The sequence below is a fragment of the Mobula hypostoma genome, chromosome 8 (assembly GCF_963921235.1).
Source record: "Mobula hypostoma chromosome 8, sMobHyp1.1, whole genome shotgun sequence".
Classification (NCBI taxonomy): Eukaryota; Metazoa; Chordata; class Chondrichthyes; order Myliobatiformes; family Myliobatidae; genus Mobula; species Mobula hypostoma.
In genome coordinates this window covers 85,810,127-85,830,388 of record NC_086104.1, presented here as the reverse complement: position 1 = coordinate 85,830,388, position 20,262 = coordinate 85,810,127, and the positions used below count along the sequence as shown (strand labels likewise).

The 20,262-nt window shown below is 43.9% G+C and overlaps 1 protein-coding gene across 7 annotated transcripts in view; it reads left to right on the top strand.

Annotated features, from left to right (window-relative positions):
* The window catches only part of LOC134350158 (bifunctional protein GlmU-like), a 92,021-nt gene that overhangs the window by 45,486 nt on the left and 26,273 nt on the right, over nucleotides 1-20,262 (top strand). The window lies entirely within an intron of this gene.

Genomic DNA, 20,262 nt, shown 5'->3' with positions numbered 1-20,262 from the left:
CTGTGTGGATTCAGTAATACAGGAGACGGGAAAACCGGCCAGAGGAGGTTGAGTTCCATCTTTGATGGTGATTTTTGATAATAATCAAGAAGGAACCAGTGACTGAGATTTGGTGAGGCTAGAATGTTGGGGACATGGGAGTTGGCAAAAAGAGAGTGGGATGAAAGGGAGTGCTTAGGATTTACAAGTGAGTCTGGGAGAATAGGAGAGGAAAATTGGAAGGACCAAAGGCAGATTTCAGTGCAGGGATGCAAAACAATTGCTGATTTTAAGATTAGAGAGAGATTGCTAATGGTTGAAGGAGGTCTGGAATCTTCCTTGTAAGGCTGGGACAAAGGGCTCTGAGGCACCCCTGCCACAAACATCCCCCGGTCTAGAGGGCCATAGAGTCATAGAGCAATACAGCACAGATACAAGCTCTTTGGTCAAACAAGTCCGTGCCGACTACTAGGGAGCACTGTAAGAGGAATTTGATTTACTGAGCCATCACTGATTGTTGCTTGCCTGCGATTGGATTTCCCAAGCCAATTTGGCATTTTTGTCCTCGAGGACTCAGCCAACTGTGTATTGAACAAGCCAACGTTAGCTATGGATATTAAACCTCCCTCACCTTGGGTACATTCTGTGTCCTTGTAACCTGCACTATTGTTTTCAGATCTTATCCTGGTGTTCCCAGGAGGCAGTGTCCTTATGCAGAGTGTACCCATGGCGGGAGGTTACCAAGGAAGTGTCTGGAGAGGCATGCGTGACCTCCCTGAATGCCTGGATTTTGGGAATAAGACCATAAGACAAAGGAGCAGAATCACTGCAGTGCTGTCAAGCACCAGTCTGGATCTAAATGCTGAACCTGCCTGAACCAAACGTAGAAGGATCACCACCATGTTTATTGAAATCTCAGCTCTGCATTGCAGCAGTGAACAAAAGGTATCACGGATAGCAATAAAAACAGCTCAGAAAGGTCCTCAGGCTTAGTCTCAGGAAATGAGATGTCTGTGATTTTAAATTTGAGACCGATGCAGACAGGTGGAGGATTTTCAAGGTCACAGATGCAATGAGGATTCTCTTATGGGAGGGCAGTTTGCACAATTATTGCCCCTGTAGGAAGTATGGATGAAATTTGAGTGGAAGAAGGTTTTGAGTGCTACCTCTTCTTTCAGATGTCTTTCTCATTTTGTTCTTATTTCTGTCCTCAAAGCTCAACTCCATTCTATCCCTCTTGGTTCAGTCCATTCCCACCTAATCAGCAACACTTCTTATGGTCTTGATCTCCTCAGTAACTTTCAATTCCCTGGCCCTGACCACCTCATTTTCACCATGGATGTCAAGAATCTGTGCACTCCTATCGCCCATCAAGAAGGCCTTAAAACTCTCCACTGCTTTCTCAATAAAAGAACCAACCAGTGCCTCTCCTCCACCACCACCCTCCTCCATCTGACAGAACTGGTCCTCACACTTAACAGTTTTTCCTTCAGTTCCTCCCACTTTGTCCAGAGTCAAGGGGTAGTCATGGACACCCACATGGGCCCCAGTTGTGCTTGCCTCTTCGTTAGCTACATCGAACAGCCCATATTCCAAGCCTTCCCCAGTTATACTCCCCAACCCTTCTTCTGCTACGTTGACAACTGCATTGCTGCTGCTTCATGAACCCACGCTGAGTTAATCAATTTCATCAACTTTGCCTCTAACTTCCATCCTGTCCTTAAATTCACTTGGTCCATCTCTGACATCTCCCTTCTCTTTCTCCATCTCTGGAGACAAACTGTCAACCGACATCTTTTTTAAACCTGTCTCCTGTAAAAATGCTATTCCCTTTTCTCAGTTTCTTCGCCTCTGCCACATCTGTACCCAGAAAGTGGCTTTCCTTTCCAGGACATCAGAGATGTCCTCCTTCTTCAAAGAACGGGGTTTCCCATCTTCCACCATTGATGCTGATCTCATATGCCTCTCTTTCATTTCCTGAACATCTGTGCTCACCACTTCCTCCCGCCACCTTAACAGTGGTAGAGTTCCTCTTGTCCTTGCCTAGTACCTCATGAGCCTCTGCATCCAACACATCATCCTCCGCAACTTCAGCCATCTCCAAAGAGATCCTACCATCAAACATATCTTTCCTCTCCCCCCCCCTCCGCTTTCTGCAGGGATCACTCCCTCTGTGATTCCCTTGTCCGTACGTCCCTCTCCACTACTCTCCCTCCATGCACTCATTCCTGCAGGTGGCCAAAGTGCTACATCTGCCCATTCACCTCCTCCTTCACCTGCATTCAGGGCACCAAACAGTCCTTCAAGGAGAGCCAGCACTTCACCTGCGAATCTGCTGGGATCTTCTATTGTGTGCAGTGATCTGATGTGGCCTCCTCTACAGTGGTGAGACCCGACGTAAAATTAGGAGACCTCTTTGCCGAGCACCTCCACTCCATCTGCCAAAAGCAGAACTTCCCCATTGGCCAAGCATATTAATTCCGATTCCCATTCCCGTACCAGCATGGCAGTACATGATTCCCTCTTGTGCCATAATAAAGCCACCCTTCAGGTGAAGGAGCAACACCTTAAATTCTGTCTGTGTAGTCTCCAGCCTGATGACATGAATATTGATTTCACGTTCCAGTTAAAAAAAATCCCTCCCCCTCCCCTCTTCTTCTATTCCCACTCTAGGCTCTTACCTCTTCTCACCTGGCTGTCACCTCCCCTGGGTTCCCTCCTCCTCCCCTTTCTCCTGTGGTCCACTCTCCTCTCCAGCCCTTTACCTTTCCCACCCACCTGGCTTCACCTATCATCTTCTAGCTCCCCTCCCCCCCCCATTTTTATTCTGTCATCTTCCCCCCTCCTTTCCATTCCTGAAGAAGGGTCTTGGCCTGATACATCGACTGTTTATTCATTTCCAGAGATGTTGCCTGACCTGCTGAGCTCCTCCAGCCTTTTGTGTGTGTGTATCTCTGTTTTTGTTCATTTGTGTTTGATAAATATGGAAAACATGGAGGAGGAGAAGATGGCGGTGCGACGGCAGTGCGCGTGGCCTCTCTGGTGAATGATATCTGTAATCTGTCAAGTAGGGGACCGTGCACAATTCTAATTTGATGGAGACAGACGTGAGAGTACGGAGGAACATCTGGAGAAACTTCTGAAATGCCCGCTTCGCTGCCGCTGCTACTGTGTGGTAACCGGAACCTCTGGAGCAGAAGACCCCAAATCCTCGGCTTTGCTTATTTCAGCGGCCGGGGCGAGGTTGAAGGCGCTTGGCAGAGGATGGCGCTCGGGAGGCTGTATTGGAGGGACTGGTCGGAGGCTCGCAGTTTTCGGATGGACGGACTCAGTGTCAGCTGTGGTCGGCTGCTTCCAAGGCATCGGCAAGTTGACGGTGCCTGGAGGTTTATGGTAGGGAGTTTCTCCCTTTTGCCGCCTGCTATCAGGGACTCGGGAGTCGATTAACTTGGGGACTTTGAAACTTTTTTTTACTGTGCCCATGGTTTGTTCTTCATCAAATTATGGTATTGCTTTGCACTGCTGTAACTATATGTTATAATTATGTGGTTCTGTCAGTGTTAGTCTTTGGCTTGTCCTGTTTTTTTGTGATATCACTCTGGAGAAACATGCATTTCTTAATGCATGTATGCATTTCTAAATTACAATAAAAGAGGACTGAGTGTTCTCATAATCTAATCTAATCTATTTATGGGATTTCTTCTGGCATTTCTAGCCACTAAATTTTGCAGGGAACCAGTGAAATCATCTTCTGGTGGGTGCAGTAACTGCGATTCCAATTTGGATCAGTCCACTTGAAATGCTGGAGAAACACATCTGCCCCTTCAAGTGTCATAGGCTTCAACATTAGTACAGCTGATTCTTCTCAGAGTTGATAGTACCTTTTGGTATTTGGTTAATGTGATTGCAAATCTTGCTGTGGGTGAATTTTGGGTGTTGCATTTCAGTTATCACTGAACTGGAACCTGGTAAAGGAATGCAGGAAACCAAAAATGTCTTATGCCTTAACACTGAGATTAATGACTACATGATTCTTCCAAAAGCAATTGCGTAATTGCTATGCGAATGCAATTTTAATCTGTGCAATGCTGCATTTTATAGAATTTGCTGCATTTCTAGGCTCCTGTCTTCTTTGTACTACATCCACCATCAGATTTCTAAACGGACAATCAACCAACCCATGAACTTGCTTTCGCTCTCTTTGCATTATCTATTTAATGCAATAGTGATATTGTTTAATGCAATAAAGATATTACTGTAATTTATAGTTTTTAATGCATTGTGCTGTACTGCTGCCAACAAATTTCACAACATATACCATGATATTAAATCTGATTCTGATCCGTAGCTATACTGTTATGAAATGATCTACAGGCAGCAGGATGGCACATCTAGCACAGCTCCTGTAACCCAGCTTCAGCCTTAAATAAGGGCGCTGTCTGGAATTTATTAATAATAATAATAACTTATAGAACATTTTTCGTACAGTCGATGTTTGTAGTTCAAAGTGCTTTGCAATGGGATAAAGTGCAAATCTGAAAATAAAAGACAAAAATATGCTAGATAAAAGCAATGTTAAATAGATTTTCAGCTTGTGTTTAAAGGTGTCAACTGAGTAGGCATCCCTTATAGTTTTAGGTATTAGTTTTAGGTACATTATTGAGTTCCACAGTTTGGGAGCGCAGTTCAAAAAAGCTGACTTGCCAATTATCTTTTGGGGGAGATGTTTAAATTTAAGAGGTCAGCAGAAGAAGACCCGAGAGAGTATCAGAAATATAAACGAAAGTGATTTTGTTATGTACTCCAGTTCCAGACCATTGGGAGGTTAAAACAAGTAAGAGAACTTTAAAATCGATTCTTGCAAGAAGCCACTGCAGAGAAGTTAGGACGGGACTGACATGCTCCCTCATCGTGGTTTTCATTAAAAGTGTAGCAGCGGTGTTCTGAATGAGTTGAAGTTTATCAATAGATTACTTTGGAAGGCCAGTAACAAGTGCCTTGCAGAAATCTAGTCTGGTGGATATAAAGGTGTGGATTAGTTTTTCAGCATCATTATGTGATAGAAACAGATGTACCTTTGCAATATTTCTTAAGTGTAGAAATACTTTGGTGACTTTCTTTATGTGGGGTTCAGAATTCAAGTCAGAATCAAGGATAACACCCAGGCTTGTTACTTATGATCTGTATGGTGCTCTGATTTGCTCCTACATGCCAAAGATGTGCAAGCTGGTTGGTGTAAATTATTTGTGGTGTGTAGGCAACTGGTAGAATCTGGGTGTTGGGTGGCGGGAGGGGGAGGTCTGGACAGAATAAAATGAGATGAACTTGATGGTTGACCTGGGCCAGGTGGGCCGAAGAACCCACTCTGTGTTCAATGAGTCCACTCTATTCAATGCCCAAGGATTGTCCAAAATTATTGATTTATTTCATTCACTCAAATACAAGAGTATGGTCAACTATATAGTGGTTGACTTGGAGACTAAGGAGTTATTGACTGGAAGCCAGTTTCCTCTCTGGCTAGACATTAATGGATCAGGATAAGAAAAGCTATTATAGGGAAGTTAAATAGGCTGCAAGGAATAGTTGAGGTGGAAGAGAATAAATAAAAAATTCTAACCTTGAGTTACAGAGCAGAGGATGAATAATACCTAAGACTACAACAGTATCCAGAGAGGTGTCACTAGTGTTGCTTGTGGAGTGATGGTAAGAAATAGATCTTTTATATTGCCTTTAGTCAGTAGGTATGCACTATACAGAGCAATGGGCTACATTTCTGTACAAAGCTCCAGACACAGTTCCACGACGATTGGACTGCTGAAAACACATCTATTTCTCATACCCTATAACAAATCTGTGGATTTATCTCTAATCTAAGTTCAGTAGCTAATAATGCAGTAGCTAATAATAATAATTTGCAATTGAGTCAGTTATTACAGCTTGTTTTTTGGTGTGGCAAGTAGTCTGACTGACAATAGTTCAGTCACATATCAGTTTAAATGGTGTTCTTAAAATTCATCACACCTTTGTGTTCCTCTTTTAACTATCTTCTTAACAGTGGACCTTGGTGTACGTAAATCGAAGAAATTGCATTAATAGATAGTATGACCTCCAGGTATCCCATGTTGGTGCATGGCCATTGTCACTATTGCTATGAAACTTTCAAGATAGCACTATTGCGTGGTCAATAATCTCCTATTGTAGGTCAGCCAGCTTCATTATAGAGTTGGAGGTAAATATAGATTTGTGCTATCTTCTCCCCCTGGCCTCAATCTAGATTTCGTTGGATGGGTTAGAAGTCCATCATCTTCATAAACAAACTACAATGAAATATGTTACACTGCCTAAATTTTCTGTGTGCATAGGGCACCCTTGAAATAATAAATATGTAAATAATCATCCCTATAATTATGGGTGGCGAGGTGGTGAAATGCATCTACCAAAGGAGGTGTAAGGCACTCCTTCCCTCTGTTAGCCTGCAAGTCGCCCTTGGGCAGGGTGTAGAACCTGCTTAGCCGCCACCACCCTAATCAGAGTCACGCAAAGCCATGGGAACAGAAGGTGGATGGTTGTATGAGCAGCTGGTGCATATCACAAGTCCTGGTTATGCGACCACTGATGCCAACAGATAATCTCCGAAGAGTATTGATAATGGCTGGGGTCACCCATCTTGGAAAGACATTGCCCAGAAGAAGCCAATGGCAAACCACTTCTGTAGAAAAATTTGCCAAGAACAATCATGGTCCAAGACCACGATCGCCCACGTCATATGACACGGCAAATAATGATGATGTTTTAAGGATGCGGATGCTACTGGCAAGACCCATTTCTCATTGCTGTTGAGAGGTGGTGCATGTGATCCCCCTCTTTGAACCATTACAGTTTCACGTTGGGGGATCCTGCTACAGCATTGTTGCAACACACATAAAAGTTGCTGGTGAACGCAGCAGGCCAGGCAGCATCTCTAGGAAGAGGTGCAGTCGACGTTTCAGGCCGAGACCCTTCGTCAGCACTAACTGAAGGAAGAGTGAGTAAGGGATTTGAAAGTTGGAGGGGGAGGGGGAGAACCAAAATGATAAGAGAAGACAGGAGGGGGAGGGATGGAGCCAAGAGCCGGACAGGTGATAGGCAAAAGGGATACGAGAGGATCATGGGACAGGAGGTCTGGGGGGGGGGGGGAACCCAGAGGATGGGCAAGGGGTATATTCAGAGGGACAGAGGGAGAAAAAGGAGAGTGAGAGAAAGAATGTGTGTATAAAAATAAGTAACAGATGGGGTACGAGGGGGAGGTGGGGCATTAGCGGAAGTTAGAGAAGTCGATGTTCATGCCATCAGATTGGAGGCTACCTGGACGGAATATAAGGTGTTGTTCCTCCAACCTGAGTGTGGCTTCATCTTTACGGTAGAGGAGGCCGTGGATAGACATGTCAGAATGGGAATGGGATGTGGAATTAAAATGTGTGGCCACTGACGAAGGGTCGCGGCCTGAAACGTCGACTGCACCTCTTCCTAGAGATGCCGCCTGGCCTGCTGCGTTCACCAGCAACTTTGATGTGTGTTGCTTGAATTTCCAGCATCTGCAGAATTCCTGTTGACAGCATTGTTGGGCTGGGAGTCCAGGGTTTGGGAGAGTGATGTGCAGTTTGCAAGGCAGCACGCGGGTAGTGGTGTTCCCATGGATCTGCAGCTCTTGTTCTTTTAGATGGAAGAGGCTGTAGCTTTGGAAGGTGCTGTCAAAGAAGCCCTTAACTAGTTACTGCTGTTGGATTTGTAAATGCTGCACACAGCTTCATGTTGAGTAGGTGGAGACAGCAAAGGATTTAAGGTAATGGATGGAGTGCCAAACGAGTAAGCTACTTTATCTGAAATAGTGTACATCTGTCAAATGGCTCCTCACATGGTAACTCTGGGTTTTAAATTATGGAATTGCCATCCATCTACAATGTCAAGAGAGACGCTGAATTTTATCTGATGATAAATTCAGATGCCTCAATGAAGATGAATGAATTGAAAGTTATAAGAAACACAGATGAGGGACTTAGGAAAAACAAATAACCAAATCCTTCATTTTTTATATAAACCACATCTCACAAAAAAAAACAATATTGCAGAATCAATAATCAAAATACTCAAGTGATTTCTGTGGACTATTTCAAATTCTGTCTTCTTGTATTATTCAATTCAGTACACATTTCTGCAGATAATACTGCAGTTAGTGAGCTATAAATGTACCTGGAAATTGGCGTTTGTTAACAAACCAGGAAACTGGGGGACATCCCTGCTCCTATCTCCAGTCCCAGCTTTGGATTTCACCTGATTCTCTTTACATGTCATGTAGTGGCGAAGGAAAGGCCTGTCCTCGTACAGTGCATGCTCAATAAGATCACAGCGTGTAGAGCTCTGTACACTACTGCATTTGAACCAGTGTGACATATTGTCAAATGTGCAAGTTAGTTTCTGGGCAATTATGATTATGATGATTAGGAGGACATGCAGTCCCCTTTTATTGTCATTTAGTAATGCATGCATTAAGAAATGATACAATGTTTTTCCAGAATGATATCACAGAAACACATGACAAACTGACTTAAAAACTAACAAAAACCACATAATTATAACATATAGTTACAACAGTGCAAAGCAATACCGTAATTTGATAAGAACAGACCATGGCACAGTAAAAGTCTCAAAGTCTCTTGGAAGTCCCATCATCTCACGCAGACGGTGAACTTCCAGTGCCGCAAACTTGCCAATGCAGCATCCTGGAACCATCCAACCACAGTCCGACTCCGAGTCCATCCGAAAACTCCGAGCCTCCGACCAACGAGTACCGAGCACCATCTCTGCTGAGCGCATCAACCCCGGCCCCGGCAACGGGCAATAGGCAAAGCCGAGGATTTGGGGCCTTCCCCTCTGGAGATTCTGGATCGCACAGCAGCAGCGGCAGCGAAGCAGGCATTTCAGAAGTTACTCCAGATGTTCCTCCGTGCTTCTCACAGCTGTCCCCATCAAATCCGGATTGTGCACAGTCCCCTAGTTACACATAATCGATATTCATTCGGAACAGCCGCACATACTGCGTAATGCCGCCATCTTCTCCTTCCTCTTTATCCCTATCCAATTCTTCTCAATTGAGCCATCCCTTTTAATTAAAGGTACATGTTCTGTTTCTCATGTGTTCAATGAATTCTTGATATTGCATTCTTCCTCCATTCCAGGCTCTTAAGAGCAATGCAAAGTAATGTTCAAAAATTAAGTTGACTGGATTCTTGTTTCATTCTGTTCTCCATTCCTCTGGTGACAGAATGATTTGTTGAGAGAAAGAGTCTGAAGCCAGTGTCGTGGCACCACTACTCACCTCTCCAGTGACACGTCCTGACCTCTGGCCCTCTCTGTGTGGAGTTTGCATGTTCTCCCTGTAACTGTGTGGGCTTCCTCCAGGTGCTCTAGTTTCCTCCCACACGAATGGCCATTGAAGGAGTTAATGAGAATTTGGGAGAACAGGTTACAAGAAAAATTAGTGAGGAATTGGAATTGCTCTGTGAATTGGGAGATTCAAAGGGCCAAAATCACCTCTTTCTATCTTGTAAGGAAATATATGAATATAGAAGTGATATTGCTTACATGAATTGATGAATACCATTTCTGTGTGAAGATTTTCAGGCTTTGAATCAATATTCATTTCTGTAACAGTTCATTTTTTTCAGAAAAGAAAACTTTTGTATACGTGTGAGTAAACATATTTATATTTGTTTATATTTTGCTTAAGGATGAATTAAGGACTATGAAACTATATTGTTGCTCTCATTTGGAGATGCTTGACAGACTTTGTGCTAAAGTGGAACATACACCACTCCATGCATTGATATTCACTGTCATAGTGAATTTTCAAGACCAAATCAATAATGCAGATAATTTGTGATTGCTTGCATCCACTCAGACTACCGTTTTACTGCCCCTGGGACTTCTATGCAGATCTCTAGTTGAGTAAGTGTACAGATTTATTGTGGAATTCTGTACTGACAGGCTGTTTGCTTTAATAACAAGCAGTAAAAGGGGGTTAGCAATGATATCTTTTTTAAACAAAAATCTGCACAGTACGCTCCATACAGAAGCATTGTGAAAATTGAGTTTTTGGCAGAAATCATAGATAATTATAGTAAAGAGATGTCAACTAGAACTTTAAGTATTTCGTATGTATCAGAGGTTCCTGACCTGGGGTCCACAGACCGCTCGGTTAATGGTAGGGGTCCATGGTATAAGAAATGTTGGGAGCCCGTGCTCTACATCCTCTGTATGGATAATACACCACTGACCTTAGTGTATACAGCTGAGTGAAGAAACGCTAGCCCCGAGATCAAGACATTAAATTGACACTCACCTCAAGGCCTTCCGATCTACACCAAAAAAAAATAGTTAGCAACTCAGAACATTGCAGAATCATCCAGGTCCATTGTCAGGTTGGGATGATCAACACTAGCATCCTCTCCCAGGGCAGTGTCCCCAGCACCGAAACTGCACGAGCTCAGCCCACTGCGACGGGTGGACCACTGCACTCCGATTCCTGACAGCAAGCAAACGCAGATCCACAGTGGTAGATTTTCAGGAGCAGGAAGACAAGGCTTCATGGAATATTTGGAAAAAAGAAATGTGCTCATCAACTCGTTTGGACTTTCTGACCAGTTAGCAGTTAAAAGGGGAGGAATGGAATACCTGATGTTTCTACAACAAGAGCCTGAAAGGACTCCAGGGGTGGGTAGGTCATGATAGTATCGCAAATCTGTTATGTTCATCCTAAAGAAAAGGCTGAGCCTCAGATTAACATAATGCATGAAAGAGAGTGCTGCAGCAACCATAAGGATTTCTATGCTCAGCAGTCTCTGGAGCAGGACTTGAACCCAATTCTTGCAGACTCTGGAGTAAAGCATCAACCAACTAGCTGTAGATGACATACGATGGGCTAGGCTGAATGTCAGCCTAAAGACTTCTGCCAGATTTTATCTTCTTTAATACTGAATTACTGTGTGTGTGTGTGTGTGTGTGTGTGTGTGAGAGAGAGAGAGATCTTCAGCTAGTGTTTTATGTGCAGAAATCAGGTTGAACAGTCCTACAGCACAGTGACATGCTTGCTCTTTGGCCTACCCTGTCCATACCAACCTTCAAGTGCCTTTTTGTAATCCCATTTACTACATTTGGCAAGTTGCCTTCTGCGGATCATTTACCAGTTTTAGAGTAAAGTCATCAAGAGTGATTGGAGCCAAAATGTACATTGGCAAAACCTCCCAGGAGTTTGTGTGAGGGGAGGGGGGGATGGAAACGTTGAGTTAAAGCAGGAGGTGAAAAGAATGGCTGGGGTTTAGGTGTCCATCTTGAGGAGAGGGCTAGTCAGGGTGCTTGTGAAGATCATGAGCAGAGAGCCAGGCTGGAGAGGCAGTAGTGGCCGATAAGAAGCAGAAATGTGAGGAGCTCATTATTGGGTTTTGTGAATGGTCTGACTTGGAGAAAACACAGTAAAGAGGAAATGCAGAAGCGTATTTGGTGGGAAATCTGGAGCTGAGGGAGAGGAATTTGTGGCCACAACATAGCTTTTGTATAAGTGTTAAAATACCCACAATCCATGCACTTCATGTGATCATTTGTCAGAGATAGCAAGGAGCATCTTCATCGCGGCAGGAAGGAAATTTAAATAATTCAGGCATGTGTCCCAACGTTCAGTATTCATTTTATCGTGCTCGGTGTTGGTGAAAGATTATCAACCTGCATCATCACCTCACTTCCCTCTCCACAGATGCTCCCTAAACTGCAGTGTCTTTTCTGCATTTCCTTTTCATTAATTTTGTTTAGATACTGTGCAGAACAAGCCCTTCTGGCCCAATGAGCTGCTGCACCCAGCAACCCACCGACTTAACCCTCGCCTAATCACAGGACAATTTACAATGACCAATTAACCTACTAACCAGTACGTATTTGGACTGTGGGAGGAAACCAGAGCACCTGGGGGAAACCGCGCGGACACGGGGAGAATGTACAAACTCCTTACAGACAGCACTGGAATTGAACTCTGAATTCCCTGAGCTGTAATTGTGTGGCACTAACCCCTACGCTACCATAGTAGTTATAATTGTTATAGTTCAAACTTGTTTCTCAGCCATTAACAGACTTAATGCCTCCATATCCCTAGCTCATTGAGATAGAGAATTTCAAGGATTAATTACTATTAGAAAAAGAATTTATTTTCATTGTAGTCTGGCATGGACAACCCTTTATATTGAGAATATGATCCTAGTTCAGGAACTTCCCATAAGAGGAAGCATCAGAAAATAGGTGCCAGATCCTCTTGTATAAAATCTACTTCAATAAAAACACTACCAGCATTTATTATGTAATAAGTATGTAGACTTAATCCACAACGTCTTCTCCAAGACAAGATGAGACAGCTAGCCATTTGGACTATGTAAATTCACTCTTGCAGTATTGACAAGTCACTGCCTCAAAAATTTGAGATACAGATTAAAATTAATTATTGTGGATTTTTAAGTGTAAAAAAATTAAATTAATAAACTCAAAAATTTATCTTATCAACTCATTTTTCCTGATGCATGCACAGATGACAGCGTTTCAAGTTACAGAAAATTGCAATATGGGTTGCTTTCCAAGAATGCAAGCCTCTGTAATGTTGCGGCCACTATTATTGATGAATTCTCTGCAATTGCAATGTGTACAGCGCTGACCAGTTCTGATGAAAGGCCAACAATTTGTAATGATAATCCAGTTCCCCCATATCTGTGCCCTGGTCTGTTAACAATTTCCAGCATTCCCTATTTTTATTTTGGATTTGCAGCTTCTGCAGTGTTTTATTTTTCCTGTTTATATCTCAAAAGTTCCGTCATTGATGGCTTCCCCCCCCCCCCCACTTTTCCCTCTATTTCCATTGTTCTCCGTCTATTTACATCTCCCCAGGGTAATCAGATATGGGTAACAGGCCTTCACCATCTTCTCTCAGTCAGAACTAGCATCATTTCAGTCTCTCTTAGTATTCACCCTTTCTTGGCATTCCCTCCAATCTCCCCACCACCCCCTGACTGCAATTTAAAATCGTCTAATTACTAACTTTTCTCAATTCTGATGAAAGGTTATCAACCTGAAACATTAACTCCGTTCTTCTCTCTTGATCCTGTCTGACCCACTGTGTATTTCCACCATTTCCTCTATTCTCTGTTTTTATTCTAACAGACCTGAATTTGCTTTTTTTCATTTCTTTTCAAATCTTTTTTATTGTTATATTATACAAAATAAATAACATGAGTACATTGAAGTAACAACACTTACAATGTCTCAAAAAAGACATTATCCTAAAGATGGAAAAAAAATTTTGTGATAACGGAAAAAACCTACTAAGCAGAAAAGTGAGAAAAAAAAGAACCCGTTAGGTGTACAACTCCGGAGTCATGCGTCATACAAAAAGCTTCTAAAAATAAACATCAACCACCAGCAAGAAAAGAAAATATACTAAAAAATTTACAATTAGATCGTGGAATTTACTTTTGCTTCCACTTACTGCCTATCTCGAATGTTCATCTCCATTACTCTGACACACTCCGTATGTTGGTGATACAGACCAGCAGATTTTCTGGTCCATTGGACATGAGTCTGATTAATACTGCAACAAACTAGCAATTTTCTTTACAAGAGAAAATCTGCAGATACTGGAAATCTGAGCAACACACAAAATGCTGAAGGAACTCAGCAGGCCAGGCAGCATATATGGAAAAAAAAGTACGGTTAACATTTTGGGCCAAAACCGTTCGGCAGAACTGGTTTCGGGCCAAAACGTCGACTGTACTCTTTTCCATAGATACTGCCTTGCCTGCTGAGTTCCTCCAACATTTTGTGTGTGTTGCTAGCAATTTACTTTTTCAGTTGTTACAGAGTAATGTAATGAATTTTACCCTAAATTTAAAAGGAACAAAGAAGCAGAAATCAGGTTTAATATCACCTTATACAAGGATAGTACAGGAACCACACCACGGTGAATTTAACAGTAATTAGTAACCACTGGTGTGTCGAAGAGAGGTAAAAATCAGATGCCAATCTGTTGATATTCTGAATAGTCTGATAGCAGATTATTGGAGTCTTGAATGTATGTGGTTTTAAATGCTGTGTGCCTGACAACTGGGGCTCCTGTGTTGGTGCCATGAACAGGAACTGAATAATGGAGCCTCAGGTGGGGAATGGAATTTCACGCCTCATTCCTTTGTTAATGCTATGTTTTAATCCTTTTGAGAAGAAGAAGACCTTTGTTTAAAATTTTAGCAAAATAAAGGGGTTAGGTTTCTCACTCTTGTCAAATTAATCATTGCTTGGAAAAGAGCAGTGGCCTGCCAGTGGGTTTAGCACAATACTGTGAAGGTAAATAAGTGAGTATTTCAGGTGATTCATTCTGTGCACTGAGGTATGCGGGCTTCATTAGTTGGCAGAGGACACACTAAGCAGCATGGGCTTTTGCTCACTGACAGTAAAGTCCAGAGACAATCAAACCCATGAGGTTATTTTCTTCACGAGCTATGTTCTCCTTGGGTTCTGTTTTGAAGCCTTTGTTAACAATGGCATTGTCAATTGGGAACATCAAATTAACACTTCATATTCACAGGCAGGAAGAGAAAATAATACTCCCAGACTTTCTGCTTCATTAATTACTGAATGGATGGTGGGCAGTTGGTGGATACACTTACCTGTGGAGAGAGGGAGAGAATGAGGAAGGAGCAGGCTGTTATAAATTTTAATTACCCTGTCAGTCTGACCTTTAGTCCGATCAGATCACATAGTAGATTGGCTCGAAGGGGTGATGGCAAGGTAAAAACAAGAAAATAATCCTAACCCTACTATAAAACCCGCCGATAAGTGGGGTGCTGTTGTAGTCTGGCGCACTGATTTCTACCTTGCCGAGGAACAGCGACAACTCACGGATACCTCCTCTTATTTATCCCTCGATTGTGACCCCACTAAGGAGCACCAGACCATTGTCTCCCACACCATCACTGACTTTATCCGCTCAGGAGATCTCCCATCCACTGCTACCAACCTTATAGTTCCCACACCTCGCACTTCCCGTTTCTACCTCCTACCTAAGATCCACAAACCTGCCTGTCCTGGCAGACCTATTGTCTCAGCTTGCTCCTGCCTCACCGAACTCGTTTCTGCATACCTCAACACTGTTTTATCCCCCCTTGTTCAATCCCTTCCTACCTATGTTCATGACACTTCTCACGCTCTTAAACTTTTCCATGATTTTAAGTTCCCTGGCCCCCACCGCTTTATTTTCACCATGGATGTCCAGTCCCTATCTACTTCCATCCTCCATCAGGAAGGTCTGAAAGCTCTCTGCTTCTTTTTGGATTCCAGACCTAATCATTTCCCCTCTACCGCCACTCTGCTCCGTCTAGCGAAATCTTAATAATTTCTCCCTTGGCTCCTCCCACTTCCTCCAAACTAAAGGTGTAACCATGGGCACCCGTAAGGGTCCTAGCTATGCCTGCCTTTTTGTTGGCTTTATGGAACAATCTATGTTCTAAACCTATTCTGGTATCTGTCCCCCACTTTTCCTTCGCTACATCGACGACTGCATTGGCGCTGCTTCCTGCACACATGCTGAGCTTGCCTCCAACTTTAACCCTGCCCTCAAGTTTACCTTGTCCATTTCCGACACCTCCCTCCCCTTTCTAGATCTTTCTGTCTCTGTCTCTGGAGACAGCTTATCTACTGATGTCTACTATAAGCCTACTGAGTCTCACAGCTATCTGGACTATTTCTCTTCTCACCCTGTCTCTTGCAAGAATGCCATCGCCTTTTCGCAATTTCTCCATCTTCGCTGCATCTGCTCTCAGGATGAGGCTTTTCATTCCAGGACAAAGGAGATGTCCTCCTTTTTTAAAGAAAGAGGCTTCCCTTCCTCCACCATCAACTCTGCTTTCAAACGCATCTCCCCCATTTCACGCACATCTGCTTTCACTCCATCCTCCCACCACCCCACTAGGAATAGGGTTCCCCTTGTCCTCACCTACCACCCCACCAACCTCCGGGTCCAACATATAATTCTCTGTAACTTCTGCCACCTTCAACGGGATCCCATCACTAAGCACATCTTTCCCTCCCTCCCTCTCTCTGCTTTCCGCAGGGATCACTCCCTATGCGACTCCCTTGTTCATTTATCCCCCCCCCCATCCCTCCCCACCGACCTCCCTCCAGACAGTTATCCTTGTAAGCGGAACAAGTGCTACACATGCCCTTACACTTCCTCCCTCACTACCATTCAGGGCCCCAAACAGTCCTTCCAGGTGAGGCTTCACCTGTGAGTCGGCTGGGGTGATATACTGCATCCGATGCTCCCGATGTGGCCTTCTATATATTGGCGAGACCCGACGCAGACTGGGAGATCATTTCGCTGAACACCTACGCTCTGTCCACCAGAGAAAGCAGGATCTCCCAGTGGCCACACATTTCAATTTCACGTCCCATTCCCATTCTGATATGTCTATTCACGGCCTCCTCTACTGTCAAGATGAAGCCACACTCAGGTTGGAGGAACAACACCTTATATTCTGTCTGGGTAGCCTCCAACCTGATGGCATGAACATTGACTTCTCAAACTTCTGCTACTGCCCCACCTCACCCTCGTACCCCATACGTTATTTATTTATATACACACATTCTTTTCCTCTCTCTCCTTCTTCTCCCTCTGTCCCTCTCACTATACTCCTTGCCTATCCTTTGGGCTTCCCCCCCTCCCCCTTTTCTTTCTCCCTAGGCCTCCTGTCCCATGATCCTCTCATGTCCCTTTTGACAATCAACTGTCCAGCTCTTGGCTCCATTCCTCCCCTCCTGTCTTCTATCATTTCGGATCTCCCCCTCCCCCTCCCCCTCCCTATCCCACTTTCAAATCTTTTACTAGCTCTTTCAGTTAGTCCTGCCGAAGGGTCTCGGCCCGAAACGTCGACTGTACCTCTTCCTAGAGATGCTGCCTGGTCCGGTGCGTTCACCAGCAACTTTTATGTGTGTTGCTTGAAATTCCAGCATCTGCAGAATTCCTCGTGTTTGCAAAAATAAACAGGGTGTTCATTCTAAGGTTTTTAATTTGGTGATTTCTTGTTCAAATTGTGGTGACCAGCCCTATGAATAGAATACCTCAGAGTGGAAGTGGTTCTGTTTTAATCTTCATGTTAGTCACTTCAGTTCTTGCAGCAACCTTTCCCATCACTTGCTCTGCCAAAGTGGTGGATCATTACCCTACTTATCAAGCAAGCTTTCCTGACCATGCTAAGACCTTGGGTCCAGGTGAGGTTAAAGCTGATCAGTGTGAATCATGTGGAATGGCTCCAAGCATGGTGGGATGTGGAGGTTGTAATATTTGGCCAGTGGCTCTTTTCAGGTGTCCTAGAGAAGAAATGAAAGTGTGTAATCCCTTGTTAAAACTGGCTTCTTCAGAGTAGTGTTAAAAAAAGGAATGCTCAACTGGGTCAGTGGTTTAAGTGGAATTCATTTTAGTAGCAAGGGCTGAGGGTGGGTATTAGTGGGAATGATGGGATGCTGCTGCATTGAAATTGGCCTCCCAGGTGGTCTCAGTGCAAGAAATGGGGAGAGGCGGTTGGAGGCTCCTTGCAGAGCATGGCAGATCGAACTTATACACAGGGGTGGCACTGCCGCAGCTATTGAGGGGCTTTGCAGAAATGTCCGTCAGTCTTGGTTTATCACAATCACAGCAGTGATTAAGCCTTTTTTGATCACGCATTTAGTTCTCTGTTTATCAGGGAGAGGGGGTGGAGAAGCATATTAATGTCTTGCACTGGGCCTACATAATTTCCCAGTGGGTCAAGGGGGCAGGTTTGTATTTAGTTAGCAGTAATGATCTCGTTAGAGATCTGAATGGACCACCGTCCACGCTCATTCAACAGAGTGAACGTGCCATCCCTTCCCTTCCCCTCCCCTCCCCTCCCAGCCACTTTCTCTCTTCCTTGTGTGGGCTTACACAAGACATGAACTGTGATTAATGGACTTCCCCAGCTTAATAACTTGCAAAACAGAATTAAACAAGAGGAGGTGAGGACAATTGGGAGTGGGACAGGGTGGGAGAAGGGGTTGGGGGTGGGGCAGAAGGTTGTTGTAAACACTGTTAATACGATCACTGTGCGTGAGATTAAGAAGGATGGTTGCAGACAATGACACAGCTGGCAACTGGCAGGGAGCCAGGCCTGGGAGAAAGCTGCTTCCAGGTGGCCGACTTGAGTTGGGCCTTTCAGTGTTGTGGTGGTTTTAAAAGGAGAGAGAAAGGACTGTGCTTACAACAAGTGAGAGGAAGCCATTGAGAAGAGGAAAAGAAGAGATTAAATGCTAAGAAACTAATGAGGGTGGCGGGGGTGCGGTGAGACTTGTACAGAGGAGTTGGGGGGGAAGACAAAAGATGAACTTCATCTGTGATACTCACCATTTAGGTAGATCAATAAATTTTAGATTACAAAACTCAACTTTTATAATCCTGTCTTGTAGTTCACTGGAATTTTTTAATGTCTGTCTGATATCATTGACCTGGATGTTTTCTTAGTATCTTGATTAAAGCAAGTTAACCAATTCTTGTGAGAGCAGAAGACATCATTATATAATCCTGAAGTTTTATCAATCTGCCACAGAGAGAAATAATATCTGTCTGTAGGAAATAATAATATATTTATCGTTGAGAGTATGCCATCTTTGAAGTTAAAAATTAGCTTTATTTATTGTATATTTATCAAGACACACAGTGAGGTGCAATTGTTTTGCATCAGCGACCAATATAGTCTGAGGATTATGCTGGAGACAGCTGGCAAGTGTCGCCACACTTCAGGCGCCAACATAATGTGTCCACAACTCCCTAACCCTAACCCTAACTGTAGGCCTTTGGAATGTGGGAGGAAACCAGAGCACCCGGAGGAAACCCTCGTGGTCAAGGGGAGAAGGTACAAACTCCTTACAGAAAGTGGCAGGAATTGAACCCTGATCGGTGATCTCCAGTGCTGTGGCAATGTGCTAACCACTATGCTATTATGCCAATTAAGAGAACAATATAATAAATTTACTAGTCACCGAGTTCATGAATAGCAGGCAGTGAAATAGAGAGCAGACACAGTGACAGTAGCAGATGAATCATCTACTCACAAGGTTCATGTTATTGTCAAATTATGTATTTACAATACAACTCTGATATTTGTCTTCTCCAGATAGCCATGAAATACAGAAAAACCATAGAAGTTGTTAAAAGAAGTGACATCAACTCCCCCCTCCCCGAAAAAGAGAAGAAACAAAATTCGCAAACACCAAACCCCCCACCCCCCGCACATAAAACTAATAGATCACTCACGTGGAAAACAGCAGCTGGAACATCAAAAATCCCAAACCCCCAACCCCCTTCCTTGCAAAAAAAGGCAACGATAACATCAAAGCCCCAACCCCCTCCCTTGCAAAAAACAGTGATTATAAGATCAAATCCCCAACCCCCTCCCTGGCAAAAAACAACAACAATAATATCAAGCCTCCACCCAACCCCTCCCTCACAAGAAACAACGATAACATCAGATCCCCAACCCCCTCCCTCGCAAAAAAAGCAGCGATAACATCAAATCCCCAACCCCCTCCCTTGCAGAAAACAGCGACAATAGCATCAAATCCCCAACCCCCTCCCTCGCAAAAAACAACAATAATATCAAATCTCCACTCAACCCTCTCCCTTGCAGAAAACAGCGACGACAACATCAAATCCCCAAACCCCCAACCTCACAAAAATTCAAAGCATCCGTTAGTCTTGTGAGACTATGGATTTGTGCCTTGGAAGATTTCCAGGGCGCAGGCCTGGGCAAGGTTATTTGGAAGACCAGCAGTTGCCCATGCTGCAAGTCTCCCCTCTCCACACCACCGATGTTGTCCAAGGGAAGGGCACTAGGGCTGATACAGCTTGGCACCGGTGTCGTTGCAGAGCAATGCGTGTTTAAGTGCCTTGCTCAAGGACACAACTCAGCTAAGGCTCGAACTAGCAACCTTCAGATCACTAGACCGACGCCTTAACCACTTGGCCACACGCCAACTCTCTCGCAAAAAAACGACGATAACATCAATTCCCCAACCCCCTCCCTAGCAAAAAACAGCAACGATAACATCAAATCCCCAACCTCCTCCCTCACAGAAAGAAACAACATCAAACCTCTCCCAACCCTCTCTCTCACAAATAAAAAAACTAACAGATTGCCCACACAGAAAAACACC